This window comes from Ursus americanus, chromosome 35 (assembly GCF_024610735.1).
Source record: "Ursus americanus isolate L20-20 chromosome 35, mUrsAme1.1.p, whole genome shotgun sequence".
Lineage (NCBI taxonomy): Eukaryota > Metazoa > Chordata > Mammalia > Carnivora > Ursidae > Ursus > Ursus americanus.
Window position 1 is genome coordinate 20,498,015 of NC_142161.1, and position 22,599 is coordinate 20,520,613.

At 37.6% G+C, this 22,599-nt stretch overlaps 1 long non-coding RNA gene across 1 annotated transcript in view; it reads left to right on the forward strand.

Annotated features, from left to right (window-relative positions):
• LOC148107125 (uncharacterized) overlaps positions 1–22,599 on the forward strand; it is a 79,112-nt gene that overhangs the window by 14,973 nt on the left and 41,540 nt on the right. The window contains exon 2 of the long non-coding RNA XR_015723095.1: positions 22,284–22,504. This is a non-coding gene — a long non-coding RNA (uncharacterized LOC148107125). The remainder of the gene's footprint in view (positions 1–22,283; positions 22,505–22,599) is intronic.

Genomic DNA, 22,599 nt, shown 5'->3' on the forward strand with positions numbered 1-22,599 from the left:
GTGAAGATTTGGGTAAACTAGACTTTTTAAATTTGAGTTCCTTACCTGTATAAATCATAAGTATTTTAAGGTCAAATACAAATTAAATATAACAGGCTAAATTCTCGCTATTGAAAATGAGTGAAGAAACGCCCTTTTTTCTTTTATCTGAGAGCATTTACTTTATGCAACTTGGAATTTAAGTTCTTTATCTCTCTAAAATATATGTAAGTTTTAAAAAGCTATTCGAGTCTTTTGCCAGCTTTAAGACCTTGGAATATCTTTCTGAAGAATAATCTTTGACATGTTATCATCAAGAACAATAGTGCTCCTATCCCCCAGTTTTCCTGGGTATGAGCCTCCTTTTGGCAGGGTCGCTGGTTTCAAGTTGTAAAACTGCCCCTTCTCAAAAAGATACAAGGAATTTATTTTTCCTTTGGATAAACCCAGTTAGCTAACAGACGGTGATTCCAACTACCAAGTAAATTTAGGATGAACTGTTAAAAAAAAAAAAAAGGTGCTATCAAGTCGTCTCACTTGAGGACTAGTTATTTATCGTGAGAACATGTGTGTAATGGGTTGTATTTGCTTGGGCTATGTAGAGGGGTGAGAGATCTTCCTGTCTTTGCGGTCTCCTAGCCGATTGCCTGTGACGCACATCACATTCTGGCTTCATGCTTATTCAGTCCTAAAGTTCTTTTTCCCTCTACCTTTTTTGAGAGGCTTTCTGGGTTTGGATGAGATTTGATTGTTTCCCCAACACTACTTAGGTTTCAGAATTTGTGTGTGTGTGTGTGTGTGTGTGTGTGTGTGTGTGTGTTGTGTATGTGGTTGCAGATTATATAAGCCATTACTAATATTATTTCTACTAAATTTCACTTTGAGTTTCTGATGCATTTGTTTATCTCCAAGCCTTCATTCTAGTACTTCTAACTGCTGAGCATGTATTTATTCAATGAATAAATATATTTCTTAGAAGTTTAAAGTTGTGGTATTGATCTTTGCTCTTTTTCTAGGCTAGAAAATCAACAGGTGATAGTGAAATCTCGTAAATGAATCCCTGGAAATAAAATTATTAATTTAGGCATAAAAGTACTTTGCTGTGGAGACAGGTATACATTTAATTTCCTTTTATCTTCCCAAATCAGAAACTTAAATGCGCAGGTACCTGTGCACGAAAGCTCACGTCAACTCGTGTGAATCTCAGTATGTTCTAAGACCCCATGGGTTGTATTTATATATTCTTTAAAATATGTGGTACTTATAAACAAATACCGCATAATCACTGAAACTAATAGTTCCAAATATAGGATATTTCTATATTGTCTTAATGAGCCACAAGGAAAAAGATTTCACACTTTTCCCATAACCAGTAATTACATATTCTCACGTGGTTACAAGCTAGAACTCACTTGGGCATTGATTTTTAAGTTTGATAGGGAAGAGTATTGTATTTTTCACTAGATACTTATATAAAGCGTATGTATTGTCTTTTAATTTATTTTTTATTTAAATTAATTTTTGATGTAGTATTGGTTATAGGAATAGAATTTAACGATTCATCATTTAACATATAACAGCCAGTGCTCATCATGAGTGCCCTCCTTAATATTCATCACACATTTACCTCACTTCCCTACCCACCACCCCTCCAGCAACCCTGTTTCTTCTCTGTTTTTTGTGGTTTGCTTCCCTGTTTTTATTATTTTTCCTTCCCTTCCCTTATGTTCATGTTTTGTTTCTTAAATTTCACATACAAATTTTACATGTCATATGATGTATTTTTCTCTGACTGACTTATTTCACTTAGCATAATACTGTCTAGTTCCATCCATGTCATTGCAAATGGCAAGATTTCATTCTTTTTGATAGTTGAGTAATATTCTCTGTGTGTGTGTGTGTGTGTGTGTGTGCGTGTGTGTGTGTGTGTGTGTGTACACATCTTTATCCATTCATCTGTCGATGGACATTGGGGCTCTTTCCATAATTTGGCTATCCTGGACATAGCCGCAATAACCTTTGGGGTGCATGTGCCCCTTCGAATCATTATGTTTGTATCCTTTGGATAAATACCTATCAGCACGATCGCTGAATTATGGGGTAGTTCTAATTTTAACTTTTTGAGGAACCTCCACACTCTTCTCCAGAATGGCTGCACCAGTTTGTATTCCCACCAACAGTACAAGAGGGTTTCCCTTTTTGGCTAGGTTTATTCCTAGGTAACTTACAGTTTTTGGTACAATTATAAATGGGGTCGATTCCTTGATTTCTTTTTCTGTGCTTCTATTGGTTTATAGAAATGCAACCGATTTCTGTACATCGATTTTATATCCTGTGACTTCCCTGAATTCATATATCAGTTCTAGCAATTTTTTGGTGGAATCTCTCAGGTTTTCTACATAGAGTTATCATGTTATATGTGAAGAGCGAAGGTTTGACTTCTACCCTGCTGATTTAGATGCCTTTTATTTCTCTTTGTTTTCTGATTGCCGAAGCTGGGGCTTCCAGTACTGTGTTAAACAATAGTGGTGAAAGTGGACATTCCTGTCATATTCCTGACCTTAGGGGAAAAGCTCTCAGTTTTTTTTTTTTTCATTGAAGATGATATTACTTGTGGGTCTTTAATATATGGCCTTTACGATGTTGAGGTATGTTCCTTCTATCCCTTATGTATTAACATTTTAAAATTGCTCACCAAATACTATTCTGGAGACTGACTTCCCAAGCAAAAGAACAACAAAAACCCAGTAATTTTCTAGTCAAATCAAGTTATCTTTCATTGTTTTCTAAAAATTTAAGAGTTGTACACTTACCTAATGTATAGACTTGGGGTGGTGATGATGTATCAGTGTAGGCTTATCAGTTGTAAGGGATGTACCGCCATGATGGGGGGACCTTGACAGTGAAGAGGCTATGCATGTGAGGGGCCATGGGTATATGTGAAATCTCTGTACCTACCCCTCAATTTTGCTGCGAGTTTAAAATTGCTCTAAAAAATAGTCTATTAAAAATGTAACAAAAGTGGGTATTTTAGTTACCACCCTTGGAATCAGTTTATTTTCAGTACCAGCGATGAAAGCCTGAGGGCTAAACTATTGTGGAGATATTAGGAACAATGCTAAAATACCTTTAGGCAACTTGACAGTTTTTGAAATGCTAATGATAACCCCTTCTGTTACCTGGGAATTTATTCTTACTAAATTCTACATCTAGGTATATAAAGCAACCATCTGTGAACACAGAAGTATGAAACCACGATGATGCAGACTGTGAAGACTGCTTTATTCTCTATTATTTGCTCCAACATTTTTGTATGTAATGGGGGGATATGGGGAAAAATCTTATCCATCCCTATAAAAACAGCATTTTTAACATAATAGATTGTGTAGAAGGCTGAGGATATAATTCATTCTGTTTCTACACCATCTCTGTAAAATCTCAGTGTTATCTGAGGGGTGGCTGGTATCTTTGTGAGGAGACTGACAGTGTTTTTTGTTTTTTTTTTTAAAGATTTTATTTATTTATCTGACAGAGATAGAGACAGCCAGCGAGACGGGGAACACAAGCAGGGGGAGTGGGTGAGGAAGAAGCAGGCTCATAGGGGAGGAGCCCGATGTGGGGCTCGATCCCAGAACGCCGGGATCAAGCCCTGAGCCGAAGGCAGACGCTTAACCGCTGTGCCACCCAGGCGCCCCACTGACAGTGTTTTTTCACCTGAGGCTTTGAGACCTGGAGTGATATTGACAAGTTTATGAATCGGGATGTGAGGAATATGTCCTAGCTTTTATTTTCTAGTTAGAAAATTTTTTAGCAGACATTGTTACTTTCATTATCATAAAAATATTCTTTATTAAAAATCAATTTTATTAAATTTGAAAATAGTGTTAAAATTATTTTTAAGGTTCTCTTATTTGTGTTTTAGAATTCCAGGCATTTATGAGTCCCTATAATAACATTTTGCAAGGCAGAGTAGATGATATCACAAGTTTTGAGTTGGGCCAGTCTGATCTGGACTATTATACCAAAATACTAGGTTTTTACCCTTTTTTAGTTTTTTTCAAAAGTAGTTTTCGGACCTTGTATTAGGGTTCTCCAAAAAACCTGGAGACTCACTCAGTTTGTCTATCATCTATTCAGAACTCATAATATCAGGTAGCATTACATAGAATGATTACAATTACCAAAATAAAGTTTCAAAAATATCACTATTTTTGTAGTTTCCGTTAATGTCCTTGACTCACGTAACGGTCTTTAGCTACTTTTTATATTTGTAGTATTGAGACACTAAGAACAGGTAGAAAATATTGAATATTTTAATTGTGCCAAAATTATTCCACAAGTGCATTTACTAATTCGATCCTCACAGCATCCTTTTAATGAGTATATGCTATGGTTTTCACTTTTATAAATGAGGAAACTGAAGCACAGGGAGTTGAAATAACTTGCGCGATGTCACACAGCTGGTAAGTGGTAAAACTAGGACTTGAACTTAAATACTCCAGATGTAGCACCTACGTCTATGCCAGGATTCCTTGCTGCTTCTCAGTAATACATGCTCCGGTACTTCTCCTTATTATATGGCACTATTGTATTGCAGTGATTGTACTTTTGTGTCTAGTATCCACCTCTAGCATAAAATGCGTAGAAATAAGTGAAAGTGCAGTCTTCTAAGGCATTTTCGAAAGAGTGGGAAAGGCATATAGTAATTGGGATAATACCGTATACAGTGGGAGAACAGAAGGGGCACCACTCTTTGTTTAGGACAATGCACGCTTTGTGTGTGGGTGTCAAATAGCCACTTGGAAGCTGATAGGTTGGCTTGCCACATTTCCGTATATTTGGTTTACAAGGGACAAAGGGCTCAAGTGGATTTAGAGAGTTTATCGTGACACAGAAGGAAGCATGAGCTTTTTGTTTCCATTATTTCTCCATTGCCAAATCTCTAACGGGGCGTTTGCACAGGCGGAGTGGGGTGGATGCTGCATGCACTTTGGACTGTGTCATGGCTGAGGATCACGGAGCTTTGGAAAGCCCAAATCTCATGAGTGTTTCTAGAAAACTTTTCAGTGCCCCCTCTGGAAAGAGACATTATCTTCACTGTCCTAGACTATAAGCAAACATTCAGAGAGAGGAGGGAGAAAGTTTTTGTTTTTAAACTATCTTCGTACATCCAGGAATGGAGTTGTTTTCTCTCTGGAACTTAAATAAATCTGAGCAAATGACTTAATTTCTAGACATAAAGAAATGTGAAAAATTCATGGAGAGTTTTATCTCAATGTGGGACACTTTGGGGTAGCCTTCACAGAATAAATAAATGCTAAAATTGGAAGCTTGGGGAAAAGTTGTTCAAGAAGATTAAGGGTCCACAGGTTTCAATCAGAAACATAGACGGAGCAATAATTTTGATATGGCTGGAATACAGGTGTAACACTTGGCAGATTATGTTGGAAAGGCATCCATTCTGAGCACTTTGGGCCACACTAAAAGAGACTAAAGAGTTTATGTTTCTTCCTGAGATGAGTAGAGGACCTTTGAATACACGTACATAAAGGCCTAAGTAGCCTTGCTTTAGGGAATATAACTCTTGGGAAGTATGTCTTGTAGGAGGAAGCTCAAAGCTAATTTTGTTATTTCTTCACAAACTATAAACAAAACATAAGCAAACCTTACTCAAAATGCAAGCCTTTTATCCTTTGTTTTCCCTATTCCTTTTTTCTGATCCAATTTACTACTACTACTTTTCTTCCTTCCTTTCTATATTATGCAAGCCTTTAGTTCAGTAGAAAGCCAGATTTTCCGTACTCCCATCATTCTAGAGGCCTTTCTTTCACATGTCTCTCTTCTTTCTCATCTTGTCAAGGATGAATCTTACATTTCTCACACAGGGCCAGGAAATAGGACTATATTAATCTAGATTCCCAGTGCTGCCTTCAAATCACTTATCTCTCATGTTCTTGTAAAACTCTTTTCTCGGTCTTGGCATATGAAATGTGGTTATCCACTTTAACTGTTGCTGTGTGTAAAATTTTACATATTTATGGAAGATTTTGATATATAGCATAACTATGCTTCCTTATCTCAAGTCATAATATTGTCCCTGTTGATCTGTACGCTCTTAACAGAAACCCCTACGGCATGGTAAACTCTATTTTTTTTGACTTCTTAAGATCCAAAACATTTCAGTTATACTGCATTTCAGCTACTGAAACCCACAGCTATATTATCCAAACATAGCAGCTTCAGCAGTTGCTTTTACCTCTAAACTGTCTGTAACTGCTTTGTTAACAGCCTCTTCCAGTTGTATTTATTATTTTATTCCCCATAAACCATCACTTATTTGATGACTTGATTTTCTCCCATTGTAAAGTGCCCTTCTTGTCGTCAATTTCTTCTCTTTGTAGACTAAATCCAAAGAGCATACATTCTATTTTAATGATGTAAATGCCCCCAACTCTATGGTCTCCTTGCCATTTCTCACTTCTGCTGAGAAAACACCATCATAAATTTTATCAACTATCTTTTTTTATCCAGGTTTCTGAGCATTAAAGAAAATCCACGCAAGTACATCAGGGACACTTTCAGTTCAGCATGATAAATCTCTAGGTCCTAATCAATAATTTACAGAACCATTGATATTTAATTTTAAAGCTCTGTGGGATATTATCTCTAAGGTCTTTGAACTAACTCTAGCAAAATATCAGTGAGATTTAGAAAATATGCTTTAATCCACTGAGTTCTCAAAAACTTGAGTAGGAGGCATTATCCCTTATGAAAATCACAGTTCAGTATAGCAATAATTATTGAATGTTTTGAATATTTATAGAAATAGTAAGAGCTAGTATTAATAATCATAAAACAGTTTGGATGGTGGATAATTAAAAGTCAAAAACAGGTATTTCACAAATTGCTTTCAATATAACTTTTGTTATTTCAAGCAGATTTATCTTGTCCTTTAATGTCTCTGGACATGGTAATTCCTAGTCTAGTAGTAATTATTCTCTCATCCAAAATTTATTTTAGATGTGTTTTTCTTCACCTATAATTCTCAAGTTTGTGTGTGTGTGTGTGTGTGTGTGTGCGTGTGCACACGTACAGATGCACCTTATACCTAGTTTTATGACTCGAATCTATTTAGTATACCTATTACTAGGGCCTTTAAGATTATTATCATGCCAGCAATGGTCTGATTTTTCTTTTATTGAATGTAAAAGATCAAAGGGCAGAGCACATGTCTGAAATATTCTTTGATGGCCTTGCATTAACAGAAGAGCATTTAATAACTTTTCAAAAATGGTGATAATTTAAATATATTTTGCTGACATTGCTCTTATCCCCACACTCCCCTCATACGTGAACACACAAACAAGTAACTTCTCTGAAGGCAAAAATTCCTTATCATGCCAGCATAATACAAAGCATATTTACCTAAGTAAACCTTCAGGTACACAGGAGGCCTCGAGGTGCCATATAGGGAGGGCAAGACAGGGTACAAGCAGAGAGGCAGGACCTGAGACATATACCTTTACTGGGGTCTGTGGGTAGAGTGCTTTGCAGTTCCCAAGGTAAGTCTAGATCTGTCAATTGAAATAGAGAGGGATTTGGGGTAAGCACTGTGGGGGGTCTTATCTGAAGGGTACACAGGGGAGGGTCCTGGAAAGCAGGAGAGTTTTTTTCACAAGGACTGTTGGGGATGTCTTATCAAGACCTTAGTTTTACTTGTGACTGGGGCTGTTTTCTAGGGTATGAACTTGTATGAGGGGCAATTAAGGTTTTAGGTCCCTCCCCACCCCACCCCAGCTCCTTTGGTCAAATGAAATGGATGCTGAGGTGGCAATATTATGGTGTAGCTTACCTAAACTCTCAGCAGTAACATGTATACATCAAAGAAACTATCGTCATAATCAAGAGAATGAATATATCCATCACCCCCAAAAGTTTCCTCATGTGCTGTTGTAATATTTTCTTCCCCTGTTTTCTTAAATCTACCCCTACTGCCCAAACTCATTCCTAAAACAATTTCTATACCTCAACCTCAGTTTGCATTTCTTAGAATTTTATATAAATGGAATCATAGAGTATGAACTAGTTTTTGTCTAGCTTCTTTTACCCAGGGTAATTATTTTAAGATGTATTTAAATTGTTGCACACTTCAATAGTTATTATCTCTTTATTCCTGAGTAGTAGTCCATTGCACGGATGACAGCTTATTTATCCATGCTCATGTTAATGGACATCTGGACTGATTCTAGTTTTGGGTGATTACAAATAAAGCTGTAATTAACATTTCTATTTGTATAGTTTCTTTGTAGACATATATATTTTCATTCCTCTTGGGTAAATATATATGAGTGGAAGGGGTATATTTAATTTTTTTAAGAATGCCAAACTATTTTCTAGAGTGGCTCCACCATTTTATATTGCTGTCTATAGTGCACCAAAGTTCTAATTCATTCATGTCTTAGCCAAAATTGGTCTGGTCATTATTTTTAATTTTAACCATTCTGAGAAGTAGGCACTTATTTCATAGTGTATGTTAAAGACTATTTTTTTCTTAAAGTTGTTTTAAGTTTATGACAAACTCAAAGGTCAGAGATGTTCATATATCTGCTGCCCTCATACATGTGGGCCCTCCTGCACCGTAAACATTACCCAAATTTTACTTTTTCTTTTTTAAAACCAAGGATGAACCTACAATGACACATCATAGTCACCCAATATCTGTACTTTACCTAAGGGTTCACTCTTACTATTTGGACAAATGAATTATGGCATATATCTGTCATTATAATATCATACAGAGTATTTTCAGTGTTTGAAAATTCCTCTGTGTTTTGGATATTCATCTCTTCCTCTTCAACTCCCCGCCTCTGGTGACCATTAATCTTTTTATTGTCGCTATAGTTCTGCCTTTTCCGGAATGTCATATATTTGCAATCATACAGTATGATATTTTCTCATACTGGCTTTTTCCATTTAGTAGTATGCATTTAAGATACCTCCCTATGTTTTCTGGCTTAATAGTTTATTTCCTTTTTTTTTCTTTCCAGTGTTTTATTTAAATTTCTGTTAGTTAGCATATATTGTAATATTAGTTTGTGGTGTACAATTTAGTGATTCAACAATGCCTCCATACAACACCTGGTGCTCATCACAGCACATGCAGTCCTTACTCTCCATCACCCATTTGACCCATCCCCCCACCACCTCCCCTCTGGTAACCATGTTTGTTCTCTATAGTTAAGAGTCCATTCCTTAGTTTGCCTTTCTCCCTCTTTTCTCCCCCCTTATCTCCTTTGTTTATTAAATTCCACACGTGAGTGAAGTCATATGGTATTTGTCTTTCTCTAACAGACTCATTTCACTTAGCATAATACTCTAGCTTCATCCATGTCATTGCAAATGGTAAGACTTCATTCTTTTTTTATGGCTGAGTAATATTCCATTGTATGTATATACCACCTCTTCTTTATTCATTCATCAGTTGATTGGACATTTGGACTTTTTCCATAATTTGGCTATTGTTGACAATGGTGCTATACATAGTGGGGTGTATGGGTCTTTCAAATCAGTATTTTTGTATACTTTGGGTAAATATCTAGTAGAGCAATTGCAATTATTGGACCACTTTCTTACCCCATACATAAAAAGGAATTCAAAATGATTGAAAGACCTAAACGTGAGACAGGAAGCCATCAGAATCCTAGAGGAGAACACAGGCAGAAACCTCTTTGACATTGGCCATAGCAACTTCTTACTAGATATGTCTCCTGAGACAAGGGAAACAACAGCAAAAATAAACTGTTGGGATTTCATCAAAGCAAAAAAAATTCTTTGTAGTGAAGGAAACAGTCAATAGAACTAAAAGTCAACCTATGTGATGGGAGAAGATATTTGCAAATGATATATCCAATAAAGGGTTAATATCCAAAATGTAAAAAGAACTTATCAAACTCCGCAAAAAACAAATAATCTAGTTGAAGAAAGGGCAGAAGACATGAGTAGACATTTTTCCAAAGAAGACATCTAGATGGCTAACAGACACATGACAAAGGCTCAACATCACTCATGATTAGGGGAATACAGATCAAAACTATGATGAGATATCACCTCACATCAGTCAGAATGGCTAAAATTAGCGCAGGAAACAACATGTGTTGGCGAAGATGTGGAAAAAGGGGAACTTTCTTACATTGTTGGTGGGAATGCAAACTGGTGCCGTAACTCTGGAGAAGAGTATGGAAAGTCCTCAGAAAGTTAAAAATAGAACTATCCTACCTAGGATCCAGCAATTGTACTATTTTTTTTTTAAAGCATTAATATTCCTTTAACTGGATATGCCACAGTTTATATACCCATTCATATGCTGAGGAACATCTTGTTGGCTTCCATGTTTTGGCAGCTCTGAGTAAAGCTGCTATAAACATCTGTGTACAGGCTTTAGTATGGACATAAATTTCACACCCTTTGGGTAAACACCAAAGAGTTCAGTGGCTGGATCATATGCCAAGAATGTACTTAGTTTTGTTGAAAACCACTAAACTGCCCAAAGTGGATGTACAGCTCTGCATTCCCATCAGCAATGCATGAGAGTTCCCGTTGTTCCACATTCTTCTCAGTATTTGGTATGGGGAAGACAGAATAGGAGATAATTTTATTCAGCTACAGCAAAATATGGAAATTACTTAATAGGTCATAAGTGTTCTGGATTTGGGTCATTCTACTAGGTCTGGAGTGGTAGCTCAATGTTTTTAATTTATATTTTCCTGATGGCATAAGTGGAGCATCTTTTCCCAAGTGGTTTGAATTTGCTATTCTTAATTATGTTGTTGTCCAGGTACTTATTTGCCATCCGTATATCATCTGTCAAGTGTTTTTTCATTTATTATGTGAAGTTTGTTTTTCTTACTGAATTTTAGCAGTCAGTTATCTGTATGTTCTGAATATATGTTATCAGATATAATTTGCATATATTTTCTCCCAGCTTATGGCTTGTTTTTCTGAATAGCATCTTTTGAAGAGCAGAAATTTTTAATTTTTATAATGCCCAATTCATCTATTCGTTCTTTTGTAGATTATCTGTTTTTATCTTAGAAGTGTTTTTTTAAGCAGTGCCACAAAAGTTTTCTCCTGTACTTTCTCCTAGAAGTTTTACAGTTTTAGATTTTACAATTAGGTTGATCTATTTTGAGATTATTTTAGTATGAGTTTTTTGTATGAGTTCAGGTTTTTTTGAGTGTGGATATCCAGTTACTCCAGAATCCATTTTTGAAAAGTCTATCATTTTCCACTAAATTTCCTTGAATTTTAGTTGGGAATCAATTGTCGAAACATGAGTGAATCTGTTTATGTGCTCTATAATTGTAATCAGTTTTACTGCATTCATTGCCAAAACCAACAGTATCTCAAAATCAAGCATTCCCCCTATTTATTTTTTCTTTTTGAAATTATTTCAGTTCTTTGAGGTTTTTAAAATTTTTATTTTTGTTTACTCATGGACATTAGGATCAGTTTGCCCATTTTCTATATAGGCCTGCTGGGATTTTGACTGGGACTTCATTATAGTTTTAGATAAATTTCAGAACTGACATGTTAATATTAAATCTTCTCTTTTTTTTTTTTTTAGAAGTCTGATAAATTTATTTTATTTTATTTTTTTAATAATTTTTATTTTGTTATATTAGTCACCATACAGTACATCCCCAGTTTTTGATGGAGTGTTCCATGATTCATTATTTGTGTGTAACACCTGGTGTACCATGCAATATATGCTCTCCTTAAAACCCATCACCGGACTATCCCAATCCCCCACCCCCCTCCACTCTGAAGCCCTCAGTTTGTTTCCCAGAGTCCACAGTCTCTCATGGTTCATTCCCCCTTCTGTTTACCACCCCCCCTTCATTCTTCCCTTCCTTCTCATACCGATCTTCCTGCTATTCCTTATGTTCCATAAATGAGTGAAACCATATGATAATTGTCTTTCTCTGCTTGCCTTATTTCACTTAGCATAATCTCCTCCAGTCCCATCCATGTTGCTGCAAATGTTGGGTAATCGTTCTTTCTGTTGGCTGAGTAATATTCCATTGTATATATGGACCACATCTTCTTAATCCAGTCATCTGTTGAAGGGCATCTCGGCTCCTTCCATAGTTTAGCTATTGTGGACAATGCTGTTATGAACATTGGGGTGCATATGGCCCTTCTCTTCACTATTTCTGTATCTCTGGGGTAAATACCCTGTGGTGCAATTACTGGATCATTGGGTAGCTCAATTTTTAACTTTTTATGGGACGTCCATCCTGTTTTCCAAAGTGACTGTACCAAATTGCATTCCCACCAACAGTGTAAGCAGGATCCCCTTTCCCCACATCCTCTCCAACATTTGTTGTTTCCTGCCTTGTCAATTTTTGCAATTCTAACTGGTGTAAGGTGGTATCTCAGTGTGGTTTTGATTTGAATTTCCCTGATGGTTAATGATTTTGAACATTTTTTCATGTGTCTGTTAGCCATTTGTATGTCTTCATTGGAAAAGTGTCTATTCATATCTTCTGCCCATTTTTTGGTTTGATTATTTGTTTCACATGTATTGAGTTTGAGACGTTCTTTGTAGATCTTGGATACTAGTCTTATCTGTAGTGTTATGTGCAAATATCTTCTCCCATTCTGTGGGCTGCCTCTTGGTTTTGTTGACTGTTTCCTTGGGTGTGCAGAAGCTTTTTATCTTGATGAAGTCCTACAAGTTCATTTTTTCTCTTGTTTCTCTTGCCTTTGGAGATGTGTCATGAAAAAAGTTGCTGTGGCCCATGTCAACGAGGTTGCAGCCTATGTTCTCCTCTAGGATTTTGATGGATTCCTGTCTCACATCGAGGTCTTTCATCCATTTAGAGTTTATCTTTGTGTATGGTGTGAGAGAGTGGTCAAATTTCATTCTTTTGCATGTAGCTGTCCAATTTTCCCAGCACCATTTATTGAAGAGACTGTCTTTTTTCCACTGGATGTTTTTTCCTGCTTTTTCAAAGATTAGTTGCCCATAGAGCCAAGGGTCCATTTCTGGGTTCTCTCTTCTGTTCCATTGGTCTGTCTGTTTTTGTGCCAGTACCATGCTGTCTTTGTGATCACAGCTTTTTAGTATAGCTTGAAATCTGGGAATGTGATGCCCCCAGCCTTGTTTTTCCTTTTCAGCATTTCCTTGGAGATTTGGGGCCTTTTCTGGTTCCACACAAATTTAAGGGCTGTTTGTTCCAGTTCTTTGAAAAATGTCATTGGTGTTTTGATCAGGATGACATTTAAAGTGTAGATTGCTCTGGATAGCATAGACATTTTAACTATGTTAATTATTCCGATCCATGAGCATGGAATTTTTTTCCATCTTTTGTGTCTTCTTCAATGTCTTTCAAGAGATATTTGTAGTTTCTAGAATATAGATCCTTTATGTCTCTGGTTAAATTAATCCCAAGATAACGTACGATTTTTGGTGCTATTGTAAATGGAATGGATTCCCTAATTTCTCTTTCTTCAGTCTCATTGTTCGTGTATAGAAATGCAACTGATTTCTGAGCACCGATTTTGTATCCACTGAATGCTCTATAACTTCTAATAGTTTGGGGGTGGAGTCTTTTGGGTTTTCCACATAGAGTATCATGTCATCTGCGAAGAGAGACATTTTGACTTCTTCTTTGCCTATTTGGATACCGTTTATCCCTTTTTGTTGTCTGATTGCTTTTGCAAGGACTTCTAGTACTATGTTGAATAATAATGGCAAGAGTGGGCATCCTTGTCGTGTTCCTGATCTTAAGGGAAAGGCTTTCAGCTTTTTCCCTTTGAGAATGATTTTTGCTGTAGGCTTTTCATAGATGGTTTTTATGAGATTGAGGAATGTACCCTCTATCCCTACACTCTGAAGGGTTTTAATCAGGAAAGGATGCTGTATTTTGTCAAATGCTTTTTCTGCATCTATTGAGAGGATCATATGGTTCTTGACTCTTTTCTTGTTGCTATCTATCACTGATCCATTTGCTAATGTGGAACCACCCTTGCATCCCAGGGATGAATCCCACTTGGTCATGATGGATAATCCTTTTAATGTACTATTGGATCCTATTAGCTAGGATCTTGTTGAGAATTTTGGCATCCATATTCATCAGGGATATTGGTCTGTAATTCTCCTTTTTTGATGGGGTCTTTGCCTGGTTTGGGGATCAAGGTAATACTGGCCTCAAAGAATGAGTTTGGTAGCTTTCCTTCTGTTTCTATTGTTTGAAACCACTTCAGGAGAATAAGTATTATTTCTTCATTGGATGTTTGGTAGGATTCCCCTCGGAATCCGTCAGGCCCCGGACTCTTGTTTTTGGGGAGGTTTTTGATCACTGCTTTAATGTCTTCATATTTAATCGGTCTGTTTAAATAATCAATTTCTTCCTGTTTCAGTCTTGGTAGTTTATAGGTGTCCAGGAAGGCATCCATTTCTTCCAGGTTGTTAAATTTATTGGCATAAAGTTGTTGATAAAAGCTTCTAATGATCCTTCCTATTTCATTGGTGTTGGTTGTGATCTCTCCCCTTTCATTCATAATTTTATTAATTTGGGTCCTTTCTCTATTTTTTTGAATAAGTCTGGCCAGTGGCTTATCATTCTTATTTAATCTTTCAAAGAACCAGCTTCTAGTTCTGTTGATCTCTTCTACTGTGCTTCTGGTTTCTAATTCATTGATCTCTGCTCTACTCTTGATCAATTGCTTTCTTGTGAGTGGGTTAGGCCTGTTCTGTTCCAGCTCCAGCTTCTTGAGGTGAGAATATAAAAACTGCATTTTAGATTTTTCTCTTCATTTGAGTGATGCTTGGATTGCTATGTATTTTCCCCTTAAGACTGCCTTTGCAGTGTCATAGATTTTGGAATGATGTGTTTTCATTCTCTTTGGTCTCCAGAAATTGTTTAAACTGATTTTTAATTTCCTGGTTTCCCCAATCATTCTTGAGTAGGATGGTTCTTAGTTTCCAAGTGTTTGAGTTTCTTGTAAATTTTTCCTTGTGATTGAGTTCCAATTTCAAAGCATTGTGGTCTGAGAATATGCAGGGAATAATCTCAGTCTTTTGGTATCAGCTGAGGCCTGTTTTGTGACCAGTATATGGTCTATTCTGGAGAAAGTTCCATGTGCATTAGAAAAGAATGAGTATTCTGTTTTTCTGGGGTGTAGTGTTCTGTGTATATCTATGAGGTCCATCTGGTCCAGTATGTCATTCAAAGCTCGTTTGTGTGTTGATTTTCTACTTAGGTGATCTGTCTATTGCTGACAGCGGAGTGTTGAGGTCCCCTACTGTTAACGTATTAATATCTATATGTCTCTTTATTCTTGTTAAGAGTTGGCTTGTGTATCTAGCTGCTCCCCTGTTGGAGGCATAGATATTTATAATTGTCATATCCACTTGTTGGATACATCCTTTAAGAATAATGTAGTGTCCTTCTGTATCTCTAACTGCAGTCTTAGTTTAAAATCTAATCTGTCTGATATGAGAATTGCTACCCCAGCTTTCTTTTGAGGTCTGTTGACATGAAAAATGGTTTTCCATCCCTTCAGTTTCAGTCTGGATGTACCTTTTGGTTCAAAATGAGTCTCTTGTAGACAGCAAATGGATGGGTTATGTCTTTTTATCCAATCTGCAACCCTGTGGTGTTTTATGGGAACATTTAGGCCATTCGCATTGAGAGTGATTATTGAGAGAGATGATTTTAAAGATGTCATGTTGCCTGTGAAGTCTTTGTTTCTATAGATTGTAAATTTCTGTTCTGTATCACTTTTGGGGCCTTTTTACTTTTATGGAACCCCCCTTAATATCTTCTGTAGGGCTGGTTTGGTGGTTACGAATTCCTTCAGTTTCTGCCCATCCTGGAAGGTCCTATCTCTCCATCAATTCTGAATGACAGCCTTGCTGGATAAAGGATCCTTGGCTGCATGTTCTTCTCAGGTAGAGTTTGAAAATACCCTGCCAGCCCTTCCTAGCCTGCCAGGTCTCTGTAGACAGTTCTGACATTATTCTGATATTTTTCCCTCTGTACATAAAGATTTTCTTCCCCCTGGCCGCTTTCAATACTGTATCCTTGGATATTTGCGAATTGCACTATTATGTCTTGTGGTGTAGGTCTGTTCTCATTGATCTTGGGAGGGGTCCTCTCTGCCTCTTGGACATGAATGCTTGCTTCCTTTGCTAGATTGGGGAAGTTCTCAGCTACAGTTTGTTCAAATATGTCTTCTAGACCTCTCTCTTTCTCCATCCCCCTCCCCCCAGGGATGCTGCTGATTCTGACATTGAAACATTTCATTGAGTCAGTAATCTCCTGTAATCTACATTCTTGAGATTGGATTTTTTTGAGCCAAGTTTCTGTTTTAACTTTCTCTTCTACCATCCCATCCTCAAATTCACTAATTTGTTCTTCTGCCTCATTTACCCTGACAACCAGAACATCTAGTTTTGACTGCGTTTGATTCATAGCATTTTTAATTTCTGCCAGATTTGCTCTCATTTCCACCCTTAGAGATTCTATATTCTCATTAATATTTTCATTAATTTTTTTTTCAATCCTACACTTCATCTTGACCATTGTTACTCTGAACTCTATTTCTGACAATTTGGTCATATCCACATCCATCAGTTCTGTATCAGAGGCCACAGACTCATTATCTTTTCTTTGCTGGGGGTGATTTCTCCTCCTTGTCATTCTGATGAGGAGAGGTGGGGGTTGTACAGAGCCCAAATTATTGACCAGGACCCAGATAGTGTGCACTTGTTTTATGGGGGCCTTAGGGATGTGGGCTTCTTGATTTTTCAGCCTGCGTTCTGTGGGAGGGGCCTGCCGTGCTGAAACTGAGGCAACCCTGTTTGGGTAGAGTCTCCATGTCCCCTGCAAGGGGGGATGGGGATGGGCACAATGTGAGCTGGTATTTCCAGGGTTTTGTTCTCTGGCGGCTTTCCCTGATGGTTTTCCGTGACTCTTCTGAGAGTCAGAGCAGCAGTGGCCACATCCTAGCCTCTGTGTCAGGACAGATAGATAGCAGTCTGCTCTCCACTGAGCTCTCTTGGCCTCTTTAACTCTGTTTCTGTCTGTGCTGCTAAAAACCCTGCAGCGTCTCGGGTTGTGCATCCCACAGCCACTCTCCCAGCCCTCACTTCCAGGGCCGGCACATCTCCGTCCTTTGTGCTTCTAACACTGCCAGCTGCTCCTGGTTCCCGCGTGCGTTCCTGAGCTCCCTGTTTCAGTGTGGTTCGAGTGCGCTCCGGATCGCAGGTTGTCAGTCTGGACGCACAGGCTCCCAAGCTTCCGGTTTTAGTCTGGTTCCAGTGAGCACTCTGGGGCTCCAGTTTTCAGTCTCCTCGCGCATGTGCTCCCGAGTTTTCGGTTTCAGTCTAGTTCGAGTGTGCGCTTTGGAGGTCCGGCTTCGTTTGGACGCGCGTGCGCTCCCGAGCTCCCGGTTTTAGTCCAGTTCCAGTGAGCGCACCAGAGCTCTGGTTTTCAGTTCGGTTGCATGCGCATTCCCAGTCTCATGGTCTCAGTCTGCTCTCTCGGGCGTGCCAGTCCGGGAGTCCAGCCCGCTTCCCAGTGCAAGTGGCTACTGTTTCCCGGCGCCTGAGCACATTGGCTCCCCCACCTTCCGTTTATCTTCGGATATCTGTGCACAGATTCAAGGCTCCCCGCTTCGTACCTCAATATTCAGCGCTGTAGATGTTCGTTTGTAGCTATCCAGATGTATCTTCCTGTGTCTCAGGCTGATTCTATGGGTTTTCAGGATGGTGTGGTAGACATCCAGCTTGACTCAGGTGACCCGCTGACAAAGGCGTCCCCTACGCCTCTGCCATCTTTTCTCCTCCTTGCAGAAAGTGGTCACTTTTCTGTTCATAGAGTTTCTGCTACTCTTTTCTTCGTTCTCCAGTTGCGTTCATAGGTATTCAGAATGGTTTGGTAGCTCTGTAGCTGAATTCCTGGTACCAGATGAACTTTAGGTCTCCTACTCTTCCACCATCTTGGAACTGGAACCCTTATTAAATCTTCTCACCATGAGCATGGTATGGTTTTTTTTTTGTTTTGTTTTGTTTTGCTTTTGTTTTTTTAATTAGAAGTCTACTGTCTTTAGAGACCGATTTTCTGAATTAAATTGTCTCTATTTTACTTTTTATTTATTTATTTTTTAAAAGATTTTATTAATTTGACAGAGAGGCAGCGAGAGAGGGAACAGAAGCAGGGGGAGTTGGAGAGGGAGAAGCAGGCTTCCCGCTGAGCAGGGAGCCTGATGTGGGGCTCTAACCCAGAATGCTGGAATCACGACCTGGGCCTAAGGCAGTGCTTAACTACTGAGCCACCCAGGTGCCCCAATTGTCTCTATATTAAAATACTCAACATTGTTTCTATTTTCCTCTTTTGAGTCTTATGGGAACATTCACCAACTTCTCAAATCTTTTAGTTCTACGTTAAAAGCAGCTTTCTGAGTAAGTCAACCTGAGCAGTCACCCAAAGTAAAAGTCAGTTTAATAGTTGTAAGGTCAGAGACCATAACAATTACTCAGACTTCCTTTTAGTGTAAATAGACTGAGTTCAAAGGGGAATGGAAAAAATGGAGAAAACAGTATAGGAGATAATTTTATTCAACTAGATCAAAATATGGAAATGACTTAAGTAGGTCAGAAGTGTTTCTTACTATGTGGCAAAGATTCATCTTGAGCACTGGACAGTGGTTTATAATTTTAGGAAGTTAGCATAGCAATCAGAAAAATTGTTTTAGTTATATATAATGAAGAGTAGACCTGAATAGATGGGTACAATTTTGAAATTTAGAAATAGGGAAATAATTTTTAATTTGATGGAACTGCTTTAAAAAACACCAGGCCATAAATTATGATGTTTTGTTTTCTTAAGGTCGTCATCTTATGGTTTAATGGGAGTTGAGGACAGGGTAGTGCAAGATCAGGTTATGATGGAACTGTAGTATTTTGCTTAGGAGTTTCATTTCATTCTTTATGTGACAATTCACTATTAAATGTTATTGGCAAGTGACTAAATCAAGCACAAATTTTAGGACCACCATCTTTGACCAGTATGAAAGATGAGAGGAGGAAGCACAGACACTCTACTAGTACTAGAATTACTTCTAATGAGGGGATTATTTACGGCAATGAGCATGGAAATGGGAGCCTATCAGTGATGTACCCTACAAGAGAAGGAAGACAATACATGTGACTTTGACAGAACATTGCTTTGCTATGTGGACTCTCATTCTCTGAATTCTAGTAGGGAATTCCATTTCTATAATACATGCAGGAAGTCCAGTTATCATTAATCTGCCTTATTGTGTGCTAATTGTGTATGTGTATAATTAAAATGATGTATTCACTGATATATGCACTTATTTAAACAGCATCAATTTAAAATTTGTGTTAATATGTGCTTGAAAGTATTTATGTGCTTAGTTTCTTAAGCACTTAGCAGCTATCTAGATAGGATCCTATACTTTTATTACAAATACTTAAAGCAGGCCTAAAAAACTTATATCGACAAATCATTATTACACTTTAAATAACTGTAAGTTATAAATAACTGAAAATAAATTCTTTCGAACATTCTGTACTTTTAAACTTTTCAAAAATCCTTATTTTTTGGCTTCTAATTAGTATGAATTAATGAGGTTCTAGCTATAAAATTCATTCCAATTTTCTCACTAATCAAAATTCATTCTTGCCCGCTCTGAAGGTGTGGTTTGGATGATTGAATATTATGTTCTCTGTGGTTTCTCCACTCACAGGTCAATTAACTCCTTTGCTTCAACTCCTCTGTTTGGAAAATGGCTCTCTTATTGCTTGTAATTCAGCTTTCTCACAGGAGTGCTGTGAAGTATAATGAAGAGGGAAGTGGCACTGACAAACTGAAATTGAATAGAAGTGAGGATTCAAGGGTCTATGATTTGCACCTGGTCTTCCTAGTTAAGAAACATTGTAAATTAAACTTTTTCAAGACTTAAATTGTCCTTGTATAAGATAATGGAATGACTTTTCCTGTTATTTGTTGGAAAGACTTAAGTACCACCTGTGAGAGAAGAGAGAAAAAGGGGCAATAGCCAGAAGTAAAAGTAAAGACTATTAAATTGAGATACTGAAAGAAGATCAGTTTATAAAGAAGAAAAGTGAGGGGAGTGGAGGAGTTCAGAAGGAACATTCACAGATTCCATGCTTCAAGAAGGAGAGGACAGAACCTGGAACTTATTTTTCCTGAGGCACTTGTAGGCAGGCACAGGAGAGTAAAACTTCAAACTAAGAAAGATGTGGGAAGAGCTGGCAGCGTGAGTGTGGAAAAAAGTAGAATAAACAAAGCTGATCTTCTTAGTAATAGGTTGGCTACCGGTTGGTTCTCTTTTAACTAAAGAGGTGGGGGGGGGGAGGATGAGTTGAGAGAAAAAAGACACAGGGAGAGCAGACAAGTCATGAGAACATCTAAAGGCAATCCTTTATCTGAAGATATTCAGAGGAAATGGTAGTGGATAGATCCTTGGTAATTTGAAGAGCATTGAGAATGCCTTTTGCATATCCCAGGTATGGGATTGCATTCTGTAAATTGTAGAAGTGTTTGGGTATGTTTAAAGGAAGTATTTAGAAGGAAGATTACTGAATTCAAAATATACAGGATTCTTTTTTTTTTTTTTAATTTCAGACACTGTCTACATTGGCATTAAGTCATTAAATAAGGCAAGGGTTAAGTGTCTTAACTTAGAATTTTGTTGTTTCCTTAGATGACAACTTCCTATTTAAAGAGATCAACTTCATTTCTATTCATGAGACTTCCAGTGTGATTATAGGAAAAAGAAATGGTTGAATATAATAAGGAAGTTAATATCTCATTATTAATCACCCTTTACTCTGGAGTAAAAAACAAATCATAAGTATATTTAGTGACATGGCAGCAGTCATAAATATATAAACTGAAGAGTCACATGAATTTGCCTCATATTTAGGTATAGACCTGTGTCCAAGGAAGATTTCACCAAAGAGGTTTCTACATCAGCATGCATTTGTAGCATTGTGAATAAAGAAAACCGATATATGACCACTAAATCTTATTCAGGGCAATTTGAAAAGTCATATATTTGTATTGGAATTGATCAGAATTTCATATTTGTTCAAGTATGAAAATTTTTATTCTTAAAAATTCATGCACTATTCCTTAATGATTCCTAAGCTTTGTTCCTGTCAAATAATTTAATGTCATAGGCTAATATCACCAGTATAGCAATTGTAAACTAATATGCCTATTAGAATTTCATTTGGCAACTATTCAATGAAATATAATCTCTATCCTTGTCTTACACTTTTACCTTTCATAGTTGCAGTGTTTTCTTTTTTCCCTGATTCCTCCTGTCTGATTTTCAACCCCCAGATGGATCCTTGCAATGAGGGTAATAAAACAGAAGAAACTTCTTAAATAGATCATAGCTCATTGGTTGAAGAAGGATTTTGCATAGCTTGTCAGGGCCATATCTTCACTTCTCTAACTACCGGGTTGTTACCTACTCTGTTCCCCATGCTGATGATAATGGCCTACTGCATAATGTCTTTTTTTCTTGGTCTGGTTCATTAGGTGAACCCTGAAGCTGGGAGCATTTTAGTGATATAGATACATTTTTGGCATTCACTTTCACCAAATCCTATCCAGGAGAATCTCCTGAGAGCATCCATATTTTTCTTATGCTTAGGCAGTGATACATATCCTCTCTCTTCTGGATGAAATTAGCTTTGCTTTTCCAGGCAATTAGTGGGCAGACCCCCAAGCTCTTTCTCCTTAGCTAATGCTTTGTTTTGTTCCACAGAACCATGAGGGATTGTTTCTCTTCCCCTCTTTCATTGAATCATGAGGAGGGACCAAGATGGGAGTGTGGTAGTATTCCTCCAAGCTTAGCAAGCCTCTTACATTCTGGATTTTCCAGATAAAAAATAAGCAAGCCCTTGTTCTGGCATAGTCCCAAATTTCAGGGGTATTTCTGTTACTCATTGTTTTTTTTCACCAGACATACACGTTCAAGGAGAAAAGATATTTTTAAAAAACCCAAATCTGTAATGTCCTTAAGTTCTGTGTTCATTGTGGTAGATAGTCTCAAAGGTGGTCCCCATGTTTCCTACCTTCTGGTCCTCATGCACTCATGAAATGCCCTAAGCTTGACACTTAATGGAATCTTCGAATTGCTTCTAACCATTAGACAGCAAAGGTGAGGGGATGTGTATATGACTACAGTACATTTTCAGCCATCTTACCAGGAAACTCTTTCTCCCTCATCAGATTTGAAGACACAGACTGGCTTCTTGTCCATATCCATATGAAGAGGGTCATGAGGCAAGGAGCTGAGGACAGCCTCTGACCAACAACCAGAAAAGAAAAGAAAAAAAAAAAACTTTCTTCAGCAAGAAGCAGCTCTTTGCAAAGTCAAGCCTCAGATGATACGCTAGCTCTGGCAGACATCTAGCTTGCAACTTTATGAGATCCTGAAGCAAAGGACCAAGGTAAGCAGTGCCCAGAATTTTGACCCTCAGAAACTGTGAGATAATAAATGTGAGCATTTCTAAGCACCTAAAATTGTGATAATATTGTTAAAAAG